The sequence below is a fragment of the Lissotriton vulgaris genome, chromosome 7 (genome assembly GCF_964263255.1).
Source record: "Lissotriton vulgaris chromosome 7, aLisVul1.2, whole genome shotgun sequence".
Lineage (NCBI taxonomy): Eukaryota > Metazoa > Chordata > Amphibia > Caudata > Salamandridae > Lissotriton > Lissotriton vulgaris.
The window spans coordinates 689,442,937-689,469,687 of NC_141695.1; positions in this window are offsets into that span (position 1 = coordinate 689,442,937).

The window sequence follows — 26,751 nt, forward strand, 5'->3', positions numbered from 1 at the left end:
CGGAGCCGATGGAGGAGGGTCCGAAGAGGACGTCGGATGTGCAGCAGCAAGGGAAGTAACTTTATCATTTATAATTTGCAGCTCACCTTGCTTGCATTCACGCTTTTAGTTCCTCGCCCGCCTCACCGGTGCATATACATGCCAGCCGCCCCTGGACATACCTAATGGCTTGCTAGACTACACACTATGTATGTTGGACCATTAAGAGTAAATCTATGAAAAACAAAGAGATACTGAGACATTGCATCATAGTATTTCAGAAAATGAGTATGGCTATAGAAGGCCGGGAAGATCAGAGAGTTTATTTCATTCTTTTTTTTTTTTTTTTTTTATTTCAGTAATTTTTTTATTGAAAATAAAGACATATATACAAGGTGCAGAGTAAAACACATGGGGGATGGGAAAAAGCAAGGAGAAAGAAAAAACGCCCCGGGAAGGGGGTTGGGGGGGAGGGGTGGGGGGGGCGGCCATGCAAACATTGTCTCTGTTGGCCTGTGCCTGTACGTTCATAGTCCATGTTCTCACGCTAGCTTCTTCTTCTTCTCGTAATCCTTCAGGCTTCCCCCATACCCCTTGCGGACTGTCTGATTATTTTCCTGCTCCCCTGTTGGCGCGAAGAGAAAGGAGAGGTGTAGAGATATAGAGAGAGTTTGTGTCGCATAGTAGGTGATGCATGTGGATTGTGCAGTGTTGCCTAGTTTGGACATTCAGGGAGGCTTATGGAAGGATAGGTAGTTGTCTAGCGACATCCACATCTCGCTCTTTTTCCCTGAGTTCGGTAGGCTGTTGGTTGTTATGGTGTCGGCTGCCCATAGGAAAATGATCCAGTTGAACCAGGCTTTGAAAGTTGCCTTTGCTGCGTCTTTCCAGTTGGTCAGCACCATCTTGACCGCCGCTGTAAGCAGGAGGTCAATCAGGTCCCTGTCATTTCCAGATGTTATGGATTGGTCTGTGTACCCCAGTACCAGATAGTGAAAGTCCAGTGTTAGTGTGGCCCCAGTTACGTCATTAATTAGGGTGTTTATTGCGTCCCAGAATTTCCTGGTGTTGATGTATATTTGGAAAACTGCTGGTCTGCAAGAGGCTATTAACTACTGTCATTTGATGTGCACGGGAACGTTTGAAATTGATCAGATCTGACAACTGTGCTAAAGGTTTTATAGCCACATTATGCTGAATGTTTCATATGAATGACTTGCTCTGCTAGGACTGTGATACACCTTTTGTCTTGAACAACAATACTACACAATATTTAATTAGCTGTCATTTATATAAACATTTATAATGGTTTTATCTGATCTTAAGTTGCTTCAGGATCCACCTTGAAGGTATATATGTGTATTAATGATTGAATGAATTATTGATGAAGCGCAGCAATACCCTGTGGTGTCTAGGCGCTCCCTAAAAGCACATACAGCTAGGTTGCAGGGGGGAAAGTAGGTGTATGCCCCAAAAAGCCTTGTTTTTAAGCTCTTCCTGAATATTGGCAAGTTTGTCTCTTCCATAAGAGAGGTTGGCAGGGAGTTCCACACTTTGGCTGTGTATTAAAAAATACAGTTTGAAATCCTTTCAATCCTCATCCTCCACAAAGCCCACCTTAAAAGGGGGTGTTGTTGTGCCAGAGTTTCCACTCAAATCTTACAAGCCATGCCATAACTCCACGTGCAATATTACCTCAGTCGGAATTACTGGGCACAAATCCTCCAGGTCAATTCTGGATAAATGTGTTAATGGTAAAAAACCTGATTTCCTCCTGTTATTCCCTATTTGATGGGTACCAAAAAGAGATAACTTAAAATCTACAATATGTTTCAAACCTATAGAATTCTGTCCTGAATATCTGACTGTTTTAAAATGTAAGGAATTCATACTAATGCACTGCCTACTTACTTCACTTTGTTTATCCATCATAAAAATGAAATTGAATTCCTTATTTGTACAGCCATGAATGTTTAAAATTCGTAAGACTGAAGCACATTGAGCTTCATCTAAAAAATAAATCATCTAAATACTAAAAATAAAGCCCATTACTAAACTAACCAACTGAAGCCCGGCCTATTGCTCCCAAATGATAGTAGCAAAATCCCACATCATTTTTATAGTACCATACCGCGTGAACAACATTTTTTTCTACCCAAAACACCCTCAAATTACCCCCTTTCCAAAACTTAAGATGCACGAAACTTATCTGTCGAGGAAAAGCTATCAAAGGGGAGAAGGTCAGACAGCAGAGTTGTCATGCAGCCAGAAAGATTCTAATTCCATGGTTGCTGGATGCTATATTTTGTTGTTTAATGTGCTGTGTGGAGGAGTAGCAATAAAGTGCTATGCATAGGTGCTTCATCTGGTCTTGTCGTGGATATTCTGTCCTACTCTCTCCTCCCAAGAAACTCTGTATAATATGGAACCTCTGGAGAAGATCTTATTCGATGAGGCGCTGGTTGAGGTACCAGCACAGAGTGTGATAGATAGATGCTGGGTTACATATCGTGTGCCGCAACTGCTCTGTACCATTACAATCATACAGAGAAGTTGGGGCCTAATGACAAACAGCATTTTGTGCCCGTTGGAAATAAAATGTAGTCATTGACAGCAACCCCCCATGTCAAGGGCTCTGTGGTCCTTTTCTTTAAAAACAAATGTTTAATCTGCACTCATAGGTTTGGGTGTAGATTTATGAACTTTGAAATTAACAAAGGTTTGCAAGAGGAAATCTGTATTGGTTGTACCTTTCCAGAAATACTCCTGGAATTTGCGGGTGAATTCCAAGGCTCCACGATGCCTCTGGCCTGGATGTAGGTGCTGCTATCCCTGATGGATGCTCTTTCCTTTCTAATGACAGAAGAAACATGAAGGGCGGAGTGTGGCCTTGGCCTTTAAAACTCAGCTGAGTTTAACTTGGATCTCGGTGAGGGTTGGTTCCTCATTGTTCCCCGTTGCCTAATAGCATTTTCTACTTTATTTTGGAATATTGGGCCCTTTCTGTTCCTAGAGGTTTTCTAGGTAATATGTTTGACCTTATAGGGACCTTCACCTTCGACTGGCTAGACCAGGGGTCTCCAAACCGGTCCTGGAGGGCCGGATCCAAGCCGGATTTTTTGGATATCCCCATTGAGATACATGTAGTTATTTTAAAAATCTGGCATGGATCCGGCCCTCCAGGACCGGTTTGGAGACCCCTGGGCTAGACCATTGTGCTGGGTTACCTAATTAAGTGTATGGTCTTTGTCAAGAGGCCAAAGCCCCCACACATATTGCTGAGCATACTATCAACCTAAGGTTTCCTCGGCCCAAGTTAGCAGGAATTAAAGACACTATTTCTTTGACCTGCATGTTCCACTGATTAATAATTTCTGATCTCATTTAGGGTCGGGGGCAGACTTACAAGGCCCTTGCGCCCATTAGGTGTCACTTTTCCCATGTTAAAAATGACGCAAAACTGGCGCAAGGACCTTGTAAATAAGCCCCAGGGTATCCAAATCCGTGCCCACCTTGTCTATTGAATAAACTCATGCCGTCGAAACCAGGAGTAAGATTGATGCTAACCTGGCTTGTGAAGTATTTAGCAATTGTTGGAAGAGTGTGGTTCCCACAATTGTTCCAGACAACTCTTACGAAAATATTAGCATATATGTTTTGCAAACATTTGATTTATCTCTCTGTTTCACCACAGATAGCAAAGACTCCAACAAAACATATATTAAATGTTTTATGCCTCATATAAAGATTGAAAGATAGAAGGTACAATAGGTCAAGCAGCTTTGGTTTTGTTCATACTCTGAAGAGTCACACTTTGACTTCCAGCCGCAACTAAGAAAATAAAATAATGACATTACTGTAAAAAATCCTCTTTTGAAAATTCCATTACCGAAGTGGCAAACTCATCAAAACCAACAAGGACAGTATCAAAGTGAATACTACTCCCCAATCACAGTTTGATAATCTTGCTATGCTTTTCCACTAAAGAATTACGAATTATCACAACAGTACCGGGCAGGACCTGGAAATCTCTATACCTTGTCCTCTGGAGGTGATTACTTACTCTCCTATACTAGTGTATCCTTTGGAAACTCTACCTTAGGTTTCAATAGAACAGGCACCTTTCTTACTTGAAATCGGTTTCCCTGAATGGCAGATGGCAAGTTACGGCTTCGCAATCTATAGCCCCTACTGTTATCCCTCTACTCACAACCATCATCAATTACTCTAACATATCTGGCGAAAAGATGGCTGCTATTAAGCTCTTGCTAAGAAAAAACACAATCTGGACCTGTTACTTGAATCTAATTGCCGACATACATCTCTTCTCTCTGCTGTAACAAAAGTTAGTGAAAAGTTTCTCACACGTTTTTTTTCCAGGTACCTAGCAAATCATCAATTATTAAACAAAAGCGAGATTTTAGACCCGTGCCAAGTACTGAGTCCACTTTAGTTTTGGTACTGAACGACCTGGGACTGGGTACGGACCTGGGCATACCTTCCTGCCTTATTTTGCTTGATCTGTCGCTGTCTTTGATACAGTAACATCTTGGTGGAGCATACTGCGGAGGCGAACCTACAGGGAGGGGCTGTAAAATGGTTTTCGTCTTTACTAACTGATAGAACCCAAACAATGGCCCATCGTCTTTTTGTTGATGACCCCTCCCTATTTAATGTGGTGTGCCTCTGGGTTCATCATTCTCCATCATCTTGTCCAAGTAGTGGCTACTCTTCTTAACAGGTGGTGGAGTAGTGTGAGGGGATGGTGTAAATAACAAAAAGAAGAAAGCACTTACATGCTGCTGCCGGACTCAATTTCAGGGTTCTTCTAGAGACCAACACCACTCCATAGACCAGTACAATGCGAGCCCACAATTCAGCTCACAACAGATAGAGGCACTTGAAAAAATGCAGTTGAAACTGCATCCGACATGACCAACGCCTGATTGACAGGACATAAGAATGCTGTTAAAACGTCACCCAGTGTGACAGGAAACCCCAGATGGCACCAGTGTCATGTACAGTGACGGACTGCAACGGCCAAATCGGCAGAAACCAGCTGCACTGGCACCACTCAGCCATCTACAGACGCAAGCCAGAATACAGGTAAACGTTCCCATCAGAATACAAACTGAGAGCCAACTTCTCCCCTGTTAGATTTGGGGGTCTCTAGTTGGCAGAGGTAGGTACCTTTTGACCAAATAGGGACCCTTGTGTCTAATCAGGGTAAGGGGGTACACTCCTAAAAAAACCTGCTCGCTCCCTTGGTAGCTTGGCACAAGTAGGCAGGCTTATCTCAGAGGCAGTGTGCAAAGCATTTGGGAACACACACAGTAACCCAGATGGACACCACACAGGTTGTATATTAAAAATAAGTATTTTATATATGCTTATCGCAAGACCATAAACGACAAAGCTCTACAATACTGTATCAAAAATAATGCTCTTTGTAGGAATACTTGAAAATCAAAGTTTGTACGAGTCAGTAGCTTTGTCCAGCTACCACAATGTTATAAACAACAGAGTCTAGCAATTCCAGCTGACCGCGTCAATACGAGTCAGCACCAGCGTGAACAGACTCAGTAACAGTACCTTTACTCGTTTCGGCAGGCACGGGCGTGCGAGCCGGATGTGTCAACCATTGCGGTTGTGTTGCAAGATGGAAGCGGTGCAGGGAGCGGTGTCTTCTCAATGCGGTGCAGGCAGCGGCTTAGTGATGTCGTCGGGACGGCATCGGTGAGACCAAGGCGTGCAGTGCAGGTCGAGACGGTGCTCGATGCGGTGCTGGCAGGTTGCATTGCAGTGACAGAGCTGCTTGGCGGGAGCTGGCGTTAGTCGGCCAGTGCATCGAGAAACTTACGAGTAGGGCCCCAGCCACAATGAGGTCTCGGCAATTAAAGTCAGCAGCAGCGACAGCTTCGGTCAGACCAGTTCGGTTCGGTGAAGCAAGGCGGTGCGAAATGCCGACGGTGCTTTTGGGCGGTGCCGTTGGGACACAGAGCCGGTCATTGGAGTTGGTCACAGTTCCCTTCCTCTGTGGCTACTGGAACAGCGTTTCCAGAAGCAGTACCTAGAGGTTTGTGAAGTCTAATAGCTCTGAGACTTCGGTCAGGAGGCAAGCTCTCTCTCAAGCCCTTGGAGATCCTTTACAAGTTGATGAAAGTAGCACAAAGTTCCTTTCTCCTTCCTTTGGCAATCAGGCAACCACTGCAGGCCAATCCCTAAAGCTTAGGGATAGTCTCGTCCTCAGTTTCTTTGGTTCCTATCCTCAGCAAAGGTTCTTCTTGCTTCCCAAAAGTTATCTAAAATTGTGGGGTCTTGGTCCCCTTTTTATACAGTTTCTCTTTGTTCTCTGAAGGCAGAGAGGCCTTTGCCTAGTCCAAACCAGTTCTGGTCAGTCCTGGAGCACTCTGTTTACATGACTCCTTCTTTCCTTTCACAGTGCAGGGAAGGGACATCAGACACACCACAGGAGGTGGAGCCAGCATTGTGGAGGGAAGGCACAGCCCTATTCAGGTCCCAGGTTCAACTCCTCCCTCCCATCTACATGCTGATCTCTCTATTCAGCCCTGTGCTGATGCACCCTGTCTCTTGGAATCCCCCAGCCCCTGTCACTCGAACTCCAGACAAGGAATACACAACCTAGCAGAGGATAGTTAGACAAGAAAATACCTACGTTCTAAAAGTGGTATTTTCAAACACAGAATGTTAAAACCAACTTCACTAAAAGATGTATTTTATCGTTCTGAGTTCAGGCATACTAAACTCGAATTTCTACCTAGTTCCCTGAGTCAGTTAGGATTATAAGATGTAATAATCAAACTACCCATGCTGGCCTTTGGGTAAAAGGTAGCCTTGCAATAGTGAAAAACGAAAATGGCTGTAATTCACTATTAGGATATGCCACACACATCAGGGCATGTCCTACCTTTTACCTACAATGCACCCTGCCCTTGGGCCTACCATAGGGGTGACTAATATGCAGAAAAGTGAAGGTTTAGGGACTGGCAAGTGGGTGCCCTTGCCCAGTCAGCATGGCAGTACCAGACTGCACACAGGCTCTGCAATGGCAGACCTGAGACACACTTTTACGGACTACTTCTGTGGGTGGCACAACCAGTGCTGCAAGCCCACCAGTAGCATTTGGTTTACAAGCCCTGGGCGCACTCAGTGCACTGTACTAGGGTCTGACAAGTAAACCAAACCACCCAATCATGGAGTCCCTAATCCATATATCAATTTACCATAGGGAGCACTTGCACTGTGGCACTGGACAGCAGTCGCACAGTGCCCAAAGCATCTACAACCAGCAAAAACACATGAGGCAACAGCAGAAAATGGAAGGGAGACCCACGCCAGGGTGCCAGGTCTAACATCCCCCACCTCTTCCGGCAAACAAACTGCAGAGGGGGCAAGCAGCCCAAAATGACAGAGCAGCCCATGCTGACCTGGAGAATGGAGCACCCTCCCTCCTCCCAAATTCAGGGCTGACATGGGGGCAACCCCATGCAGTGACCGCGGAAGCCAACAACACGCTGATAGTGCACCCGTCAAGAGGGAACTCCGATCAGCCCAAGCTGACCAAGCAGCATGAGGACACACCAGGAGAACACATAAGCCAAGCAGGCAGTTCTACCTGTCTAGTCATGGCCACTCCCCAAAGCCCAGCAGAGAGAGAGGTAATAGTCCAGCAGTTACCTCAACATCCCCCGTCAGTAACAGGAAACAAAACAGAAAGTGCTAAGGTAGGGCTATTGTATTATAGCCCTTAGCAGGATGGTGGGTGGGATTAGCAAGCATTTTCTGCTTTGTTTCCTGTCTGTGATTTGATACTACCTTATTCGTTAGGTCTGGGTCGAGGGATGTAGAGGTAAGGATACCACTAGTACGTTTTACATATCGATTTCGATAAATTCCACCTATTACGAGTTGTTGCGGAATACATGCAGATTTCAGTATTTGACGCACAAAAATCTGCATGATACTGTGGAAATCGAACATAATTTCTGTTAGCATATGCTAAAACCATTTTGGTTATGGCATCTATTTGTTGGCTTTGTAATTCTCCCATCCTCTGCTGCTCGTCTTTTTCCCTGTCTGTGCTGTCTATTTTAGTTGACTTCCTGACTCAGCTAAAAGCAATATGCATGCTAAAGAGTTTGTAGCTGCCAGAACACCTGGTCTCAGACTCAACTGTCAATCCCTTTCTGCTGCCATAAGCACTCCTGCTCCCCCTCCCACTTTCCTGTCTAAGTGATTTCCCATCTGCCCCAGTTTTTCAGTAACTATTCCTGTACAGGCCTGTACCTTCTATTTGTATCCACATTCTTACTAGTGCAGAAAAAGCTGTATTTATTTATTTATTTTATTTTAGGAGTTTTATATAGCGCTAGCTGGACCCGAGGGTATCAGAGCGCTTCACAACATGTACATTTAAGAGCAAAAAGGCGAGTAAATAAATTAAGACATGATACACAACATTTAAAGGCAGAGCAAAAACTAGCAGGTACAGTTAAAACTGCACAAACAGTTCAGACCCCAGTGCAAGAAGAAGTAGTTTTGGGGACAGAGAATGGCCCTAGTGATACTGTAGTTGCTGTGAAACCAATGTGTGAAGCTGCGCCTTTGTATGTTCCCCCAAAGGGTGCGGGCACAAATGACGATAAAGAAGATGCACAGGGATATTTTGTCTACAATTGGCTCTATACTCTTCGGAGTAGAGCAGACGTTATGGCCGCAGGAGGCCGGTCCTTCCGTTACCTGGCAGCTAGGTTGTGGAATTCTTTGCCGGAACAGATCCACGGCACAGACTGTCTACTCGCCTTTAGGAAAGCTGTTAAAACCTTTCTTTTTCCTTTAGTCTAGTTCATGGTATTATGGCAGTTGAAACGGTTTTAGGTTGTTGTGCGTGTTATATTTCGTAGCTGGAAGCGCCGGGATGCCCCTGTGCTGGGGCAGCTATGCGCTATATAAGACGCAATACATAACATAACATTATGGCTCTTAAGGCTACTTTGCCCGATCTGTGTGGGAAAATCTGGCTGCTTTTTATGAAGAAGTAGAAAGAGCCATTAGCTCCTGCACTAAGACCTTGCCAGATATTCATATGTTTTTTAGACTTATTTTGCCCCTTGATATGTGGAGAACAATTTGGAAAATAGATGATAATGTAGCCTATGCTGATACTTGGGTGCATTCATAAGTAATAGATGCGGCTACGGAACCTGCGCAGAAACCATAACAGGCGATATTAGATCTTCCCAAAGCTATTGTGACTACGTTGAAAACTCTCATACACCCTAAGAAAATAGATTTGACAACATTAGCATCTTGTAAACAGAAAGCGGATGAGGCAGTTTCTGATTTCTTTGCACGATTCAAAGAAATGTCAATGACTTTAGTGGGCAGTCATTGACAGATGATACGGGTAAGCATTTGTTAGTCGACAAATTTGTCGCTAACATGTTGCCAGAAATAGCTTGTCGCCTGAAGGCCAGCAAGAGATCATGGACTACGTCTTCCCCAGTCTCCTTTCTGACTATGGCCTAGTATTATGAGCGTCAGGATTTGGAAGCAAAAGGCAAAGAGGATAATAGGTTAAGGATTCAAAGACAAAAGTTATGTTGGCTCAAAAATATGGTCCACCATTCAAAGGTAGTGGTAGAGGCGGACGTGCAGTCTATACCCCATGGTGTACCCCCTTTCTCTCGACTTTGTCTTCAGATCAGTGTGCTTATTGTAAAGAGATTGGACATTGGTGTTCTCAGTGCCCCCTTTTGCGAGGTCAGCAGTATCATCGGGGTAGAGGAAGCATGAGAGGACACCCAGGGAATTCAGGACAAAGGGGAGGAATAGGAAATCGTCCCAGGTTTGGGGCAGTTGAACATGGACCAAATTATTCTAATACTTTTGACAGACGGAATCAATATCAAATGTCAGATTATTCAGCTGATGGTCTTGGGGATTCTGATTATGCATAGGAATGCCTAGGATGGGTAAGGAACCGGTTGAGGTCCCAGTAGATCAGAAAGGTCCTTATTTGATGAAAATGTTTTGGGCTCTACTGATCGTGTTCTGGTTGATACAGGAGCTATTCGTAGTGCTCTGTCTAAAAAATTGGTTCCTAGGGCTCCCCTGTCTGTTGCAATGATAACATCAATAGGATTCGATGGGACATCTACATCTAGCCCACTGTCACAGCCACTTGCATTTAGTCTGGATAAATTCACTGCAGCATGTCCATTTTTGCTTTCCCCTACCATGCCAGATAATATTGTGGGCATTGATATGCTTAAATATTTTCGTGCTACAATACATTGTTCCCCAGAAGGTGTGCGAGTTATTTTATAAGCTAACTATCAAATGGTTGAGAGGTCTTGTCTCATTAAAGAAGATATTGCTCTGGCATCTTTACCTAGTACTTTATGGGCTACATCAGATACCGATGTGGGACAAATGGTTGTCCCACCAGTACATATTCAAGTGAAGTAAGGTGCTTCATTGCCTCGACTGCCCCAATATAAAATATCTGGGGAAGGCGAAGAAGCATTTACGCACATTGTTCAGGATTTGATCAAGGTGGGGGTTGTGGAAGAAGTCCCTTGTAACATTTGTAATAGCCCTATCCTTTATATTTTGAAAAGAGACACTGATACTAACATTTACAGATTCATTATTGATTTACAAGAGGTTAACAAAATTGTGTTGCCCCAATACCCGGTAGTCCCTGACATCACAACACTTCTTACTATGGTTTCTCCTTCTGCCACTACATTTAGTGTCATTGATTTAAGAATGAATTTTTTCCCATACTTGTTAATCCTGATAGCCGTTATTTGTTCGCCTTCACTTTGAATAATAGATCATACAGATTTGGTAGAGCTCCACAAGGGTATACAGAGAGTCCTAGCATTTATACCAGGCATTGAAAAGGCAGCTTGATTCTTTCCTGTACCGAAAGGGGTGGCTCTTATTCGATATGTCGATGACATCTTGTTGGCTGCCAAAACCCCTGAACAGTGTAAAGAAGGAGCACTATCCTTGTTATCATTTTTGCCTCTCATCATCACAAAGTCTCTCAGAAGAAATTGCAATTTTGTTGACAGCAGGTTACCTATTTAGGTCACCTCCTGTCTAAGGAGGGACGTGCACTCACACCAGATCGCATTCAGACCATTTTAGACTCACCTGTGCCCCGTACTCAGAAGGACGTCCGTGCATTGATTGGCATTACTTCCTTTTGTAGACAGTGAATCCCTAGCTTTTTGTACATTATTAAACCCTTGTTGGCCCTTTTGGACTAAAAACACCTCTACCGTGGACTACTGAATGCCAGAATGTTCGTTCTGGCTGGGTTGGAGGGGCCCCTGGGGGCTGATCCCACCTACTCAGAAAATCCAGCCATTACATTTTGGCGTAGTCGTCATCTTACGAATCCTGTGTGACCTTGCCATGTGCTTAGAGAGTTTCCCATGTGTTCTGAGGGAGTGCCCTGAACGCTGGTTCCATCAGGCGTAATGTTGCAGTTTATGTAGCCTGTTAGACCTATGGGCTTGAACAGTTGCAGCGTGAGGAGATTGCATTACATCATGGCATTTGGTTTATTCAGGGTGGAAGGAATGGTTTTCATCTTGGTGTTTAAAGTGTCAGGGTTGAAGGATGGCATTACATGAGGAAGCCAGTTACATCTATGTGATGGTCCAATTGTATAAATGTGTGTAAAAAGTGCTTTTAAATTGCCCATTAAATTGCTTGCTGCATCTGCTTATGCTGTGCAATGTGAAATGTGTTCATTGTAATATGATCTGTGGAGTTCTTTGAATATAGCTCCTTGTAAATATGACTTGTGAATAGCGCCATGTTAATGTGGCTTGTGAGGTGCATGTTCTCATGTTGATCTATTGTGTTCCTTGTGCATTGCGCCTTGGATATATTGTTTGTGAAAAGCTTGTCTTGTAAATATGGCTTGTGAATAGCGCCATGTGGTCATGGCTTGGACAGGGCATGTTATCATTACGTTAGGCAGGAGAGAGCTGGATCTCTCTCGGGTGCTTGGGGATAACGTTTTTGAAAATATGTGTACGTGTTAGCTGTGAACGTGAAGAAATGTGCTCATGATTTTCCCATGTATCTGCAGTCGTTGGGAAATGATTCTGCTTGAGCTGCCAAAGGGTTAATATCTTGAGTTGAGATGGCAGTCTTTATTTTTTACATGCTGTCAACATGCATGGTTATCTGACCTGACTATAAAAGTCAGTGGATTATTTGATGGTTTGATTTTGACTTTTTTTTGATTCCTTGGTCTGCCTATGTGCTTTGTCAGTTTCTTGACGGAAAGGTACCATCTTGTGTTTTGCGAAGGGTTCTGTTCATTTCACATTCTTTTTGAAATGCGTCTACGAATTTTTGTGTGGGTTTGCCTTGGAACTGATGTGGTTATAAATCAACCAGTCGGATTACGGAGAGAGCTGTGTTCTTTTAAAATGAGTGAAATGTTAAGGAGGTGGCCCGTTAGAATGCATGCTACGGGCTGTTTTCATTAATTATTTCTTTGAGGGTTTTTCCATCTAGACAGGAATGTGCTGGTTGCAATGATTACAGGTTGAGAATAATCAATCTTGCCCGACAGTGCATGGTAACATGTGCTTTTAATTAGTGGAAGGCAACCATGTGCCTTTGAAAGAAAAAATTTTTAAAATGTAACATTATTATTTTCCCAAATGTAAATTAAAATGTATGCTTTTATAAATGTGTCAGCAAAACCTTAAATTAAATACAATGTTGAAATGTATCTGCATTTTAATGTGGTTTACAAATTATTTCTCTTTCAGCAGCTGACAATGGACCATGTTAATTCGTTTTTTTTCCCAAATGCAGAATGTATAATCTTGTGTGCATAAGTTAGTTGCCCCTTTCTAAATAAGTGCCCATATTTTAAATGTCTTGCCTTTAGCTGAATTAGTTGGACAAAAGTCTTTTTAAATACTGTAGCTTTTAATTGGCAGTACACTGTAACAGAATTGTTTTTTTTTAAAATGCTAGCTTTCGTTGGTTAGCACAAATCAGGCATGAGAACAGGCAAAGGTATTTGTTTGTCGACCTTGGCAGACCAGCTGGTTTGTGCAGACGAGTTTTTTTTCCTTTGCTCTGCAGGTTTTGATCACGTCCCTGTTCGTTATGATTGGCTACAATCCAATTTTCTTCCGCGGATGGCTTGTTTATTTAAGGGAGGGGCTGGTTTAGAGAGGCTCATCATATGGCAGTGTTTCAAGTAGCTTCATACTGTAGCGTGGCTCCTGCTCCGAAGGGAGGGGCTGACTTGGTGAGGATTAGGGTATGTTAGGCCCTGCTAATTATTATTAAAAGTTAAATTTTGAATGTTTTTAATTAATTAGGATATTTTCTTTTCAATAATGAAAGGCACCCGGGGTGCTTTTTAAATGGAAAATTTTATTTTGCAAGAATAATGATACTTGTTCTCTTGTTCCTAGGATTGCTGAGTTGTGGTTGTGCGTGGGTCCCTCCCCCTTCCACTTCTTTTCTTGTTTTAGCTTTTTACTTTCATGTTTTTATTTTAGTTTATTGTTTTTGGATGATGGAATCAGACCAGACCAGACCAGACCGGAAGGGTGATGGATGGCCGCATTGGAGGAAGTGTCCCGATACCGAGGATGCAGGGTGGTGGCCTACACTGAAGAATTTGGACTGAGTTACATAATTCCTTGGCCTGCATTTTTTTGTTGACATCACTACGAGCAGGCCCCACTTTAAAAAAAAAAAACCACAAACATGTTTTATTTGTGACAGAATTATAAAAGGACTTGATGAATAATCCCTTGGACAAGCAGGCCCCACTTTAAAAAAAAAAACATGTCACCTATTATAGTTTTTCTGTTTTCTTCAAAACAGTTTTTGCCAATGAAGGACTTTTTTTGAATGGTGGTGCACACATGTGTTCCACAGTGTGATTTAAAATGGTTGTTTTGTTCTTCTAAGCTTGATGTTACACCAGCTATCTTGTAGAAATGGGGTTGTTGTTTTTTTTTTCTTTACTGTTCTTACATTTTCACCTTGATTGATCAAAGGGTGGTTACCTTAAATTTTGGATTGTTATGATTATGTATTGATGTTTGCCCAAACCTTGACACAGTTTGTCATGTTTACTTCTCAGATTTCACTTTAAATTGACAAATGTCAGTAGGTAGGCCTCATTTAGGCCCATTGTTATTTTCATCCCACAAACTAGCCCCTACACCAATAGTTTCATGAGTCATCATTAGCTTAAGTTGCCTATAGTAGGTAGGGCTCATTTAGGCCCTTTCTTGTTTTCTCATTAGAAGTTGAAACACATTTAGTTCTTAAGTTGACAATAGTAAGTAGGCCTCATTTAGGCTTAAGTTGTCCGGAGTAGGCCCCATTTAGGCCCCTTGCTGTTTTCATTCAACACATAAGTCCCTACATCACTAGATTTCACCAGTTATCATTAGAAGTTGAGGCACATTTAGTTTGAAGATGCTTTGGTTAGTTTCTGTTGTTATCAGATCCAATCTCAGATATGTTTCGGCATTCAAGTCAAGGGTGCTTTGATTTGTTTTTAGGTTTCTATTCCCTACAATTGAGTTTCAGGTGGAATTTCCTTGAGTTGTCATTGTTTTTAGGGAGTTTTTTAGGTTTTGATTTGTTGATAGATTGTGTTGATGTTTGTTTATCTGGATGTTATTGTTTATAAGATGTTCGCAAGATAAGGATCTAAGGGTGGATGGCAGAGTTATTTAGCAGTGATATAGATCTTAATCTTGCTCACATCTAGGATAGGTATTTTTAGCCTATGTTGGATAGATTATGTTGATGTTTGTTTAGATGGTTGTTGTTGTTTACTGATGCTCGCAAGATAAGGATCTAGGGGTGCAATGTAATGGCAGAGTTTTTGGCTTTATTTAGCAGTGATATAGATCATTAATCTTGCTCGCATCTAGTATAGGTATTCTTAGCCTGTGTTGGCCCTTTTAAGCCCTTTTTTCCAGACCTAGAAGAGGATAGCTGCTTAATATGCCTTTATTCTTGACTTTCACCTGTCTATTGCCTATTGGCTTTGACATATTAGACATATTGGTATGGTTTATGTAGGTATTCTGACAGAGCTAAGGAGCATTTCACCCCTTTCAGGCCTACAGGCCTAGAGCTAGAGGGACTCCATCTTGATGAAGCTGAGAGGCTTTTCAGGGCAAAGGCAAAGTTTATAGTTATAACTGTTGTTCGCCCTAAGCGACCGGAGAGAACCGGCCAGAGCTGAATCTAATCAGGAATTGTTCCCGGGCTCAGGTCTCTAGACGAAACAAGCAGACTGGTCACTGTGGGAGCGTCTAGCGCAAGGAGCCTGGTGCATGGGATTGGTGGGAGGAAGCTGCTGGCTGGAACTTTCCATGAGGAAACAGCATTCTATATCAGTGAAGTGCAGAGGCGGAGTCAGTCAGTCAGCCAGAGAGTCAAGCAGAGAGGGAGTCGAGTGAAGGTGGCGAAGCCAGAGGGTCGTGTTAAGGTGGAGGAGTGAAAAGCAGTGGAGTGGAGTTGGCAGAGAGAGAGAGGGTTCAAGCTGGAGAAGAGCTGAGTTGAATAGTGAGCTGGAACTGAAGGAAGCAGTCAGAAGCAGTTGCTTATCAGGAGGAGGTGTGAATAGCTGGAGTCTGAAGTAATGCCTTTTAGAAGAGACGGAGGAGAGATCGTGGACTAACCTATGGGAGCAGATGGAGTTAATTGGACATTGGCGCAGAGACAGAGTGAATAAGCTAGTGGAATGAACGGTGATCAGAGCGGCAGGAACCATTAAGATTGAAGATAGAAGGTGGAGACAGTTCGTGTGGGGGAGAGGAGTCCAGTGCAACGTGATCAGCGCAGAGGTGTACCCAAGAGTGCAGGAGAGAGAGAGAGTCTGAGATGAGCCAAGGCACAGACGAGAGAGGAACCCAGATGACAGCTAGAACAAGACTTCACACTATTCAGGTGATATTGTTTTCATCACATTAGTTTACTTTACACTTGCATCTTAATCTTGTCCTTATTCCCTAGGCTATTGTTATGTTTAATCTTTTCTCTTTCAGCGGTGTGTTCTACCTATAGTCTTTGTCAGTTCTGTGTAAAGGTTTATATTGTACTAATAATAAATGACCCCATTAATTAGTGAATTAGTGTGCATGAGTTCTTTTATGATAAAGTTATCCTGGCTTCAAGCCAGTTGCTGTTGAGCCACTGATGGATCAAAAAGGGAGTAGGAGCGCTTAAATCAAGAAATAACTCAATCACATAGTGTGTATATCTTTATCCCCATACAGTGAGGGTAATCACTCCTGGTAGGTATTACTGTTTGAATAGATGTTACCCCTGATCAGGTAAGTAATAGTGAGGGAGAGAGGAGACTTGCAACCAAGGGACTAAGTTAGTACACCATCCCATAATATTATTGTAGTAGCAGACCCTTAGTGAAGAGACTTCCCAATATATATATATATATATGTATAGGTGTTCATAGGAATGTGGTCGTCGTTGATATGCGGCGTTAGTGAGAACGTTGGGTGGGAGACCAACGCTTATACCCACTGGATTGTGGCTTGAGTAAATGAGAGCACTAGGTAGTCGAACTAGTGTGTAGTTTCGCAGGATTGCGAACAGTTTGGAAAAGGGAGCATTGGGTTCTGCAGGCCCGTGTCTAGACGCACCGGATTGTGTGTCATATCTGCCCTAGGGTAGAACGGTCTGGGTCAGGGTGGCCGCGAGACCAACTGATGTAAATAAGTGTGGTGTAGGGTATGGATATCCCTAGTAATCAGTGAGTATTCTTAGTATCCCTATAGATTTAGTGGTGTTTTTAATAATATGAGCTTGTATATTGCGAGTTCCCCATCCTCAGGTAGGTACCAGGTGCCTGGATAGGTGGTCCTGAGGAGGGAAGGTGAGTACGTTCTGGCTGGGTTGGAGGGGCCCCTGGGGGCTGATCCCACCTACTCAGAAAATCCAGCCATTACAAGCGCCCTCCTGTCTAATTAACCACAATTACAGTGGAAGACAGAGGCGTCCCCATGACACTCTGCGGAAACCCTCCAGAAGGGGAATTAGTACATAATCTCCTTCCTGTCTTAACATATCCTAAAAAAGTGGCAATTGTTAAGTGTAGCGCACACAAGAAAGTGACCGATAAAATAGGAGCAGGCAATGCCTTTGCGGATCACACAGCTCGGGAGACCGCAATGCAGCGAAGTACCACATCTATGTATGTAATTAAATCACAGGCTGAACATTGGCATGATGCCAGGCAAGACGTGTTGGACATGCAACAATCTGCCTCTGTTGATGAATTAGACCAATGGTCCAAGGAGGGAGCATTGGATGATGAGGGCTGTTGGAGGAATAAAGAAATGACAAAATGGAATTTACCCTCAGCCTGTTTACACCCTATGATTCACATGGCACATGGGCCGGCACATGTTGGAGCATCCTCAATAGCAAAGCAACCTTTGCACGTTTGGGATCATCCAGAGATTAGAAACTAGTCCAGTCTTGTCAGATCTGTGTCCAGTATAATCCTGGAAAGGGAACACAAACTCCAACAGGAGGGTTTGCAATACCTACTGCACCTTTTGAGGTTCTTTATATGGATTATATCGAGCTTGAACGTTGTAATAATCTGAAGTATGTTCTGGTAGTGGTTTGTGCCTTTCGTAAATGGGTGGAGGCATACACCACGAAAGATAATACAGCTCTTACTACAGCGAAGGGGCTCCTAAAGGTGTTTTTCCCCAGTTTTGGAATTTGTCAGGTTTTGTGGAGTGACAACGGACCCCATTTCATTGGGCAAGTTGTTGAGTATCTCATAAAAGGGTTGGAAACTAAGCAGAAGTTTCATGCTGCTTTTCACCCAAAATCAGCAGGGCTAGTGGAGTTTTACAACTTTACCCTAAAATTAAAATTGTCAAAGATACATGCCTCCACATTAGGCATGAGCGGATTTTGCGGATTGGCAATCCGCGAATTTGCGGATTTGCGAACTCGCAATCCGCAAAATCCGCGAATTCCCGCGAATTTGCGGATTTTTTTTTTTTTTGTGTTCGCCCGTGTTTCTGCCAGTTCGCGAGGGTTTTTACAATTTCGCAATTTGCGAACTTACCTGTCGGGTCGCAAGTTTTGCGAACTTGTTGTTTCTACGTGTCCAACCTGTTTGGGACACTCTTCTTCATCACTGCCACTCTCTGTCACCACTGCCACTCTCTGACTACTCATGCCACCCTCTGGCCCACCCATGCCACCCTCTGTTTCATCACCACACCCTCTGGTTGTCCAGTGTACATTATTTTCGGCAAAGCAAAGCACACCTTCCCTGCCTCAAGTGACCTGAATTAATTTGGGGCTGATTAATGTGTCACAGAATATTTTTTTAGCTGGCACCTGCTTCCTTAGTGCGCCCTGATTAGTGATCTTTCGCACTTGCTAAGTGCTTTCATTGTTGCAAAATTAGTTACAACACCTGCCCTGCCCCAACTGACAATAATGAATTAGGGGCTGATTAATGGATTTTAACTTCCAGCCTGGCTCCTGCTTGTCTCCCTTAGCTGTAATTCATGACCTTTGTGGCATATGTGTAACTATTCTGAGGTTCAGAGCAGGGTCACATAATAGTTTCAACTGGCAACTGAACTCTGGAGGGGCCCCTCAGGAAGCACTACAGGAAATGGCTACTAATGATGTGCCTGAACTTTTGAACCTGGTAAGTAGTTACTTTCAGTTTTGCTTAGATCGTATTTCTGCAATTTCGCACTTATTCGCGGGGCGCGAACTCACGCGAACAGTGCGAGCAGTGCGAGCAAAATCCGCTGCTCGCGGATTTGCGGATTTTGCAGGAAATTCGCAAATCTCGCGGATTGCGGATTTCCCGAAAATCCGCAAAATCCGCGAGCGGAACGGATTTTCCGCCCATGCCTACTCCACATCTTTGAAATGGCCTGATGCACTGCCTCTAGAATTGATATCTATTAGATCGATACCACATACACGATCTGGCCTCACACCGTTTTCGGTGATTTTCGGAAGGCCAATGAATAGTTGGGGTATTCCTAAGCCACACCCTATACATGATGTACCCTATGTATTGATGAACGACTATTTGTTTCAGTTGACTGATAGTTTGTCTTCTATTTATCAACAGGTTTGGAAGACTATTCCAGACAGGTCGCAAGGTGAGGGCCACTAGTTGCACCCTGGTGACTAGGTTGTCACAAAGTCCTTCCAGAGAGCCAGCTCCCTAGCACCCAGATGGCGAGGCCCTTAGCAGGTGCTCTGGCTACCAGTTCTTAAGTTGACAATAGTAAGTAGGCCTCATTTAGGCTTAAGTTGTCCGGAGTAGGCCCCATTTAGGCCCCTTGCTGTTTTCATTCAACACATAAGTCCCTACATCACTAGATTTCACCAGTTATCATTAGAAGTTGAGGCACATTTAGTTTGAAGATGCTTTGGTTAGTTTCTGTTGTTATCAGATCCAATCTCAGATATGTTTCGGCATTCAAGTCAAGGGTGCTTTGATTTGTTTTTAGGTTTCTATTCCCTACAATTGAGTTTCAGGTGGAATTTCCTTGAGTTGTCATTGTTTTTAGGGAGTTTTTTAGGTTTTGATTTGTTGATAGATTGTGTTGATGTTTGTTTATCTGGATGTTATTGTTTATAAGATGTTCGCAAGATAAGGATCTAAGGGTGGATGGCAGAGTTATTTAGCAGTGATATAGATCTTAATCTTGCTCACATCTAGGATAGGTATTTTTAGCCTATGTTGGATAGATTATGTTGATGTTTGTTTAGATGGTTGTTGTTGTTTACTGATGCTCGCAAGATAAGGATCTAGGGGTGCAATGTAATGGCAGAGTTTTTGGCTTTATTTAGCAGTGATATAGATCATTAATCTTGCTCGCATCTAGTATAGGTATTCTTAGCCTGTGTTGGCCCTTTTAAGCCCTTTTTTCCAGACATAGAAGAGGATAGCTGCTTAATATGCCTTTATTCTTGACTTTCACCTGTCTATTGCCTATTGGCTTTGACATATTAGACATATTGGTATGGTTTATGTAGGTATTCTGACAGAGCTAAGGAGCATTTCACCCCTTTCAGGCCTACAGGCCTAGAGCTAGAGGGACTCCATCTTGATGAAGCTGAGAGGCTTTTCAGGGCAAAGGCAAAGTTTATAGTTATAACTGTTGTTCGCCCTAAGCGACCGGAGAGAACCGGCCAGAGCTGAATCTAATCAGGAATTGTTCCCGGGCTCAGGTCTCTAGACGAAACAAGCAGACTGGTCACTGTGGGAGCGTCTAGCGCAAGGAGCCTGGTGCATGGGATTGGTGGGAGGAAGCTGCTGGCTGGAACTTTCCATGAGGAAACAGCATTCTATATCAGTGAAGTGCAGAGGCGGAGTCAGTCAGTCAGCCAGAGAGTCAAGCAGAGAGGGAGTCGAGTGAAGGTGGCGAAGCCAGAGGGTCGTGTTAAGGTGGAGGAGTGAAAAGCAGTGGAGTGGAGTTGGCAGAGAGAGAGAGGGTTCAAGCTGGAGAAGAGCTGAGTTGAATAGTGAGCTGGAACTGAAGGAAGCAGTCAGAAGCAGTTGCTTATCAGGAGGAGGTGTGAATAGCTGGAGTCTGAAGTAATGCCTTTTAGAAGAGACGGAGGAGAGATCGTGGACTAACCTATGGGAGCAGATGGAGTTAATTGGACATTGGCGCAGAGACAGAGTGAATAAGCTAGTGGAATGAACGGTGATCAGAGCGGCAGGAACCATTAAGATTGAAGATAGAAGGTGGAGACAGTTCGTGTGGGGGAGAGGAGTCCAGTGCAACGTGATCAGCGCAGAGGTGTACCCAAGAGTGCAGGAGAGAGAGAGAGTCTGAGATGAGCCAAGGCACAGACGAGAGAGGAACCCAGATGACAGCTAGAACAAGACTTCACACTAATCAGGTGATATTGTTTTCATCACATTAGTTTACTTTACACTTGCATCTTAATCTTGTCCTTATTCCCTAGGCTATTGTTATGTTTAATCTTTTCTCTTTCAGCGGTGTGTTCTACCTATAGTCTTTGTCAGTTCTGTGTAAAGGTTTATATTGTACTAATAATAAATGACCCCATTAATTAGTGAATTAGTGTGCATGAGTTCTTTTATGATAAAGTTATCCTGGCTTCAAGCCAGTTGCTGTTGAGCCACTGATGGATCAAAAAGGGAGTAGGAGCGCTTAAATCAAGAAATAACTCAATCACATAGTGTGTATATCTTTATCCCCATACAGTGAGGGTAATCACTCCTGGTAGGTATTACTGTTTGAATAGATGTTACCCCTGATCAGGTAAGTAATAGTGAGGGAGAGAGGAGACTTGCAACCAAGGGACTAAGTTAGTACACCATCCCATAATATTATTGTAGTAGCAGACCCTTAGTGAAGAGACTTCCCAATATATATATATATATATGTATAGGTGTTCATAGGAATGTGGTCGTCGTTGATATGCGGCGTTAGTGAGAACGTTGGGTGGGAGACCAACGCTTATACCCACTGGATTGTGGCTTGAGTAAATGAGAGCACTAGGTAGTCGAACTAGTGTGTAGTTTCGCAGGATTGCGAACAGTTTGGAAAAGGGAGCATTGGGTTCTGCAGGCCCGTGTCTAGACGCACCGGATTGTGTGTCATATCTGCCCTAGGGTAGAACGGTCTGGGTCAGGGTGGCCGCGAGACCAACTGATGTAAATAAGTGTGGTGTAGGGTATGGATATCCCTAGTAATCAGTGAGTATTCTTAGTATCCCTATAGATTTAGTGGTGTTTTTAATAATATGAGCTTGTATATTGCGAGTTCCCCATCCTCAGGTAGGTACCAGGTGCCTGGATAGGTGGTCCTGAGGAGGGAAGGTGAGTACGTTCTGGCTGGGTTGGAGGGGCCCCTGGGGGCTGATCCCACCTACTCAGAAAATCCAGCCATTACAAGCGCCCTCCTGTCTAATTAACCACAATTACAGTGGAAGACAGAGGCGTCCCCATGACACTCTGCGGAAACCCTCCAGAAGGGGAATTAGTACATAATCTCCTTCCTGTCTTAACATATCCTAAAAAAGTGGCAATTGTTAAGTGTAGCGCACACAAGAAAGTGACCGATAAAATAGGAGCAGGCAATGCCTTTGCGGATCACACAGCTCGGGAGACCGCAATGCAGCGAAGTACCACATCTATGTATGTAATTAAATCACAGGCTGAACATTGGCATGATGCCAGGCAAGACGTGTTGGACATGCAACAATCTGCCTCTGTTGATGAATTAGACCAATGGTCCAAGGAGGGAGCATTGGATGATGAGGGCTGTTGGAGGAATAAAGAAATGACAAAATGGAATTTACCCTCAGCCTGTTTACACCCTATGATTCACATGGCACATGGGCCGGCACATGTTGGAGCATCCTCAATAGCAAAGCAACCTTTGCACGTTTGGGATCATCCAGAGATTAGAAACTAGTCCAGTCTTGTCAGATCTGTGTCCAGTATAATCCTGGAAAGGGAACACAAACTCCAACAGGAGGGTTTGCAATACCTACTGCACCTTTTGAGGTTCTTTATATGGATTATATCGAGCTTGAACGTTGTAATAATCTGAAGTATGTTCTGGTAGTGGTTTGTGCCTTTCGTAAATGGGTGGAGGCATACACCACGAAAGATAATACAGCTCTTACTACAGCGAAGGGGCTCCTAAAGGTGTTTTTCCCCAGTTTTGGAATTTGTCAGGTTTTGTGGAGTGACAACGGACCCCATTTCATTGGGCAAGTTGTTGAGTATCTCATAAAAGGGTTGGAAACTAAGCAGAAGTTTCATGCTGCTTTTCACCCAAAATCAGCAGGGCTAGTGGAGTTTTACAACTTTACCCTAAAATTAAAATTGTCAAAGATACATGCCTCCACATCTTTGAAATGGCCTGATGCACTGCCTCTAGAATTGATATCTATTAGATCGATACCACATACACGATCTGGCCTCACACCGTTTTCGGTGATTTTCGGAAGGCCAATGAATAGTTGGGGTATTCCTAAGCCACACCCTATACATGATGTACCCTATGTATTGATGAACGACTATTTGTTTCAGTTGACTGATAGTTTGTCTTCTATTTATCAACAGGTTTGGAAGACTATTCCAGACAGGTCGCAAGGTGAGGGCCACTAGTTGCACCCTGGTGACTAGGTTGTCACAAAGTCCTTCCAGAGAGCCAGCTCCCTAGCACCCAGATGGCGAGGCCCTTAGCAGGTGCTCTGGCTACCAGGACTGCAGTTCGAGTGATGAATCAGAAGAACTGGGTCCATGTGACACACTGCCTGAAGCTGTTGCAAGACCTAGTAAACCCAGCTGCTTTGACAGATCACCGTGGCATCTTGGTCACCAAGAAAGGACAAGCTACGTCACCTGAAGGACCTGAAGAAGTCTTTCTGAACCACAAGATCCCTGGTGCATCTCGATATCAGCTGCAATCCAGGAAGAAAGACACTTCATTGCTGAGAAAGACTGTTTGAGCCACTGTCCTGGGTGGTTAAAGCCTGACTACAAAGGGGGATAGCCTTTTAGTGACTGCTTGACCTTAGGGCACCATCTGTTTTGTTGTTTGTCAACATAAATGAATATGCTTAAGGATAAGAAACCAACTGCTGCAGGAGTTTGTAGAAAAAAACAAAAATTGTAACTGGAATCACTTTGACTGTTGTTATTGTTGCTGCAATAACATGGATTGTAGAGGAATTAGCTGCTATTCGAAATCTGCTGACTGCTACTACTCCGGTTCCCACTGAACATTATTACTTTACTCCTCCTTATCATGAGCAGAAGCACAGAATGTCCTACCGCAATAACACTTTCATTCAGATGTTACACTATGCACACAATGCTACAAATGTTACCAACTGCTGGGTATGGGGAATAACGCCAGCTCATTAGAAAAAGGAAGGAACACCTCTTAAAAAAATAAAAAATGTAAATGTAGAGTATTTATATCGCGCACTTCTACCCAAAGGCCTTGTAACGCTGTATTCATACCGCTGTGGAACCCATCCTGGCTTTCCTGTGAAATGTCCACTCCTGGGCACCCCCAAGGTGAAGCCAGGCATCCACAGCGCTGCTGGGGCCGTTGTGGAGATTAAGCAAGCTATTGCCCAGAGTCACACCCATGATTAGACTAGGCACCAAGGCAAGAATTATCAGGTCCGGGGAAATTGAATCCAAGAGCCGCCGAGGCGGGAATTGAACCCCGGTCCCAGGCCAGACCTCTGTATCAGGGTCTGCCGCTCTAACCATTGAGCCACACTTCTCCACACTCCTCCCTTGCTGTTTTCACATAATGGCTCCTGCGCAGCCTCGTTTGGATTGTTGTGGGCTTCTGAAATTGCCAACATTACTTATGCTGATGTAGGAAGACTAAACGCTCAATTGAATAGAATTTGTTACCCGGATGAGGAATGAGAGCCACAAGCTAATGGAACTGTATGGGAAATGGACGAGTATCGTCGAGGAAATTCCTCTGTGCGCTATGTTTTCCCTAACACTTGAACAACCAAGGGAAATGGCAACAAGGAAAACACACTAGACGGTGGACTACCCTACCTGCACCTTTATGCCAGTTTCCTATTTTATCAAGATGAACCCGCGCTACAAACCCAGACACCAACCGCCCTATGGTGCCACTCTTTTCCAGATCATAAAATAGTTCTTGAATGGTGCGCGCAGGAATAAAGGTAATGTGCATGAATTTGCTCTGGAATTTCTCAAAATTTCTTTATTGATTATAATAAAAACCGTTCACAGAAAGACAGGGATTTTCAGCCAACGCATTTCATTCTCATGGAGAACTTCATCAGGGCATCTCAGGGAAATACCCCTCTCGACCGACAGAATATCCAGAGTTCAAGTTCGTTTAAAGTAGAAAAAACCAAACTGGAAGCGACTTGGAGAAGGCAATGAAATCCACCGGGATTTAGGGACTTTGACTGGATGGCTTACATGTTTACTGTATGGGGCTGGAAATGATTGTCAGATCTGTGTATATTTTTTGTGATTCCTTTCACCTGTTGCCTAGGTATTCAAAGTGGCCCAATGCTCTGTTACCTATGTATTTCTACTTGTACCTAATGTATACCAACTAAACAAAATGTCACAAATGTAAATGTTCGCTTGGCAATGGACCAAGAAATTACTGAATTAATGCAGATAGATGTGCACAATGTTTTCCGTACTCCCTCAAAAGTATAGGAAGATGTCTTCAGCATATGCTAAAAGGGCTGTCTGTGGAAATCGAAAATAATTTCTGTTAGCATAAGCTGAAACCATCTTGGTTATGCCATCTATTTTGTTGGCTTTGTAATTCTCCCAACCTCTGCTGCTCGTCTTTTTCCCTGCCTATGCTGTCTATTTTAGTTGACTTCCTGACTAAAAGCAATATGCATGCTAAAGAGTTTGTAGCTGCCAGAACACCTGGTCGCAGACTCAACTGTCAATCCCTTTCTGCTGCCATAAGCACTCCTGTTCCCCCTCCCACTTTGCTGACTAAGTGATTTCCCATCTGCCCATGTTTGTCGGTAACTATTCCTGTGTAGGCCTGTACCTTCTATTTGTATCCACATGCTTACCAGTGCAGAAAAAGCTGTAAATAAGGCCTGTGTTCTGTGACTTCAATGTACCATGTACCAGGTACAATGTACCACCTCAGGCAGCACTTACGAGTGCTGTGTGGATGTAGTCCCACTCATGAGTGATTAATAAGCTTGTTAGTTGAATTTCAGTTTGAGTGCCAATCTCTATAAAGAATAAAGAAGGGTGAGCCCTTCACCGGTGTGCTCATTGAAAAGCACATTTCCACAATACAGTAAATATGCATGGTTTTCCCCCATTAAATTTTGGCAGGTTTGACCTGCCGAAATCTAACAAAGGTTGAGGTGTTTAACGCATCCAATAATACCTAACAACTCATAATTCCAATGTGTTCATAAACAGGGGTTTACTTGAGGGCCGGAATTATCCTCACATCTCATAATCAGGCCCTTAGAGGTGATGCACTTCAAAGTGTGCACTAAGACTCCTATGATGCATGAAAAGACCAGAGAAACACAACGCCTCCGAAAAGCGAATACAATTAGTGGCTCGCCGAGGGAGTGCTGCGGGCGGTGGGGCGGGGTTGGTGAGGGCCAGAGTGGGGGTAATAAACTCCGGCATACAGCGCTACAGAGTTAAGTAAATAAATAAATAAAACAATTTACATTGCTCACGCTGCATCGCCGAGTTGGCGTTGCAGCGCGCAATGTAAATCATTTTATTTATTTATTTATTTACTTAACTCCGTTGCGCCGTATGCCGGAGTTTACTATCCCTCACCCCTGCTCCACCTCCCACAGCACTCCACTGAAGATGAAGTCAAACATGGGTCGCTGACATGGTTTATCTTTAGGGGTTTTACAGTCATTGTTGAGGAATCAAACTTTTTTGGGCTGAAGAGTTAAGGACATTAATTTAAGGATCGGTAGGGACCAGTTACAAAGTCAGTTTTTATTAATTACTTCCGTCACCGTGTCGAACTCTAGCAGGACTAGTCCCTCTTGAAGCCCTGACTAAGCCCATCACATTTTGATGCCCACCTTTAATTTACATGTGTAATTTGCACGTTCGTGATATGCATAATAATCACGCACACATGCACACATCAATTGTTCTATTTTCTCTTGTGAATTATGTGT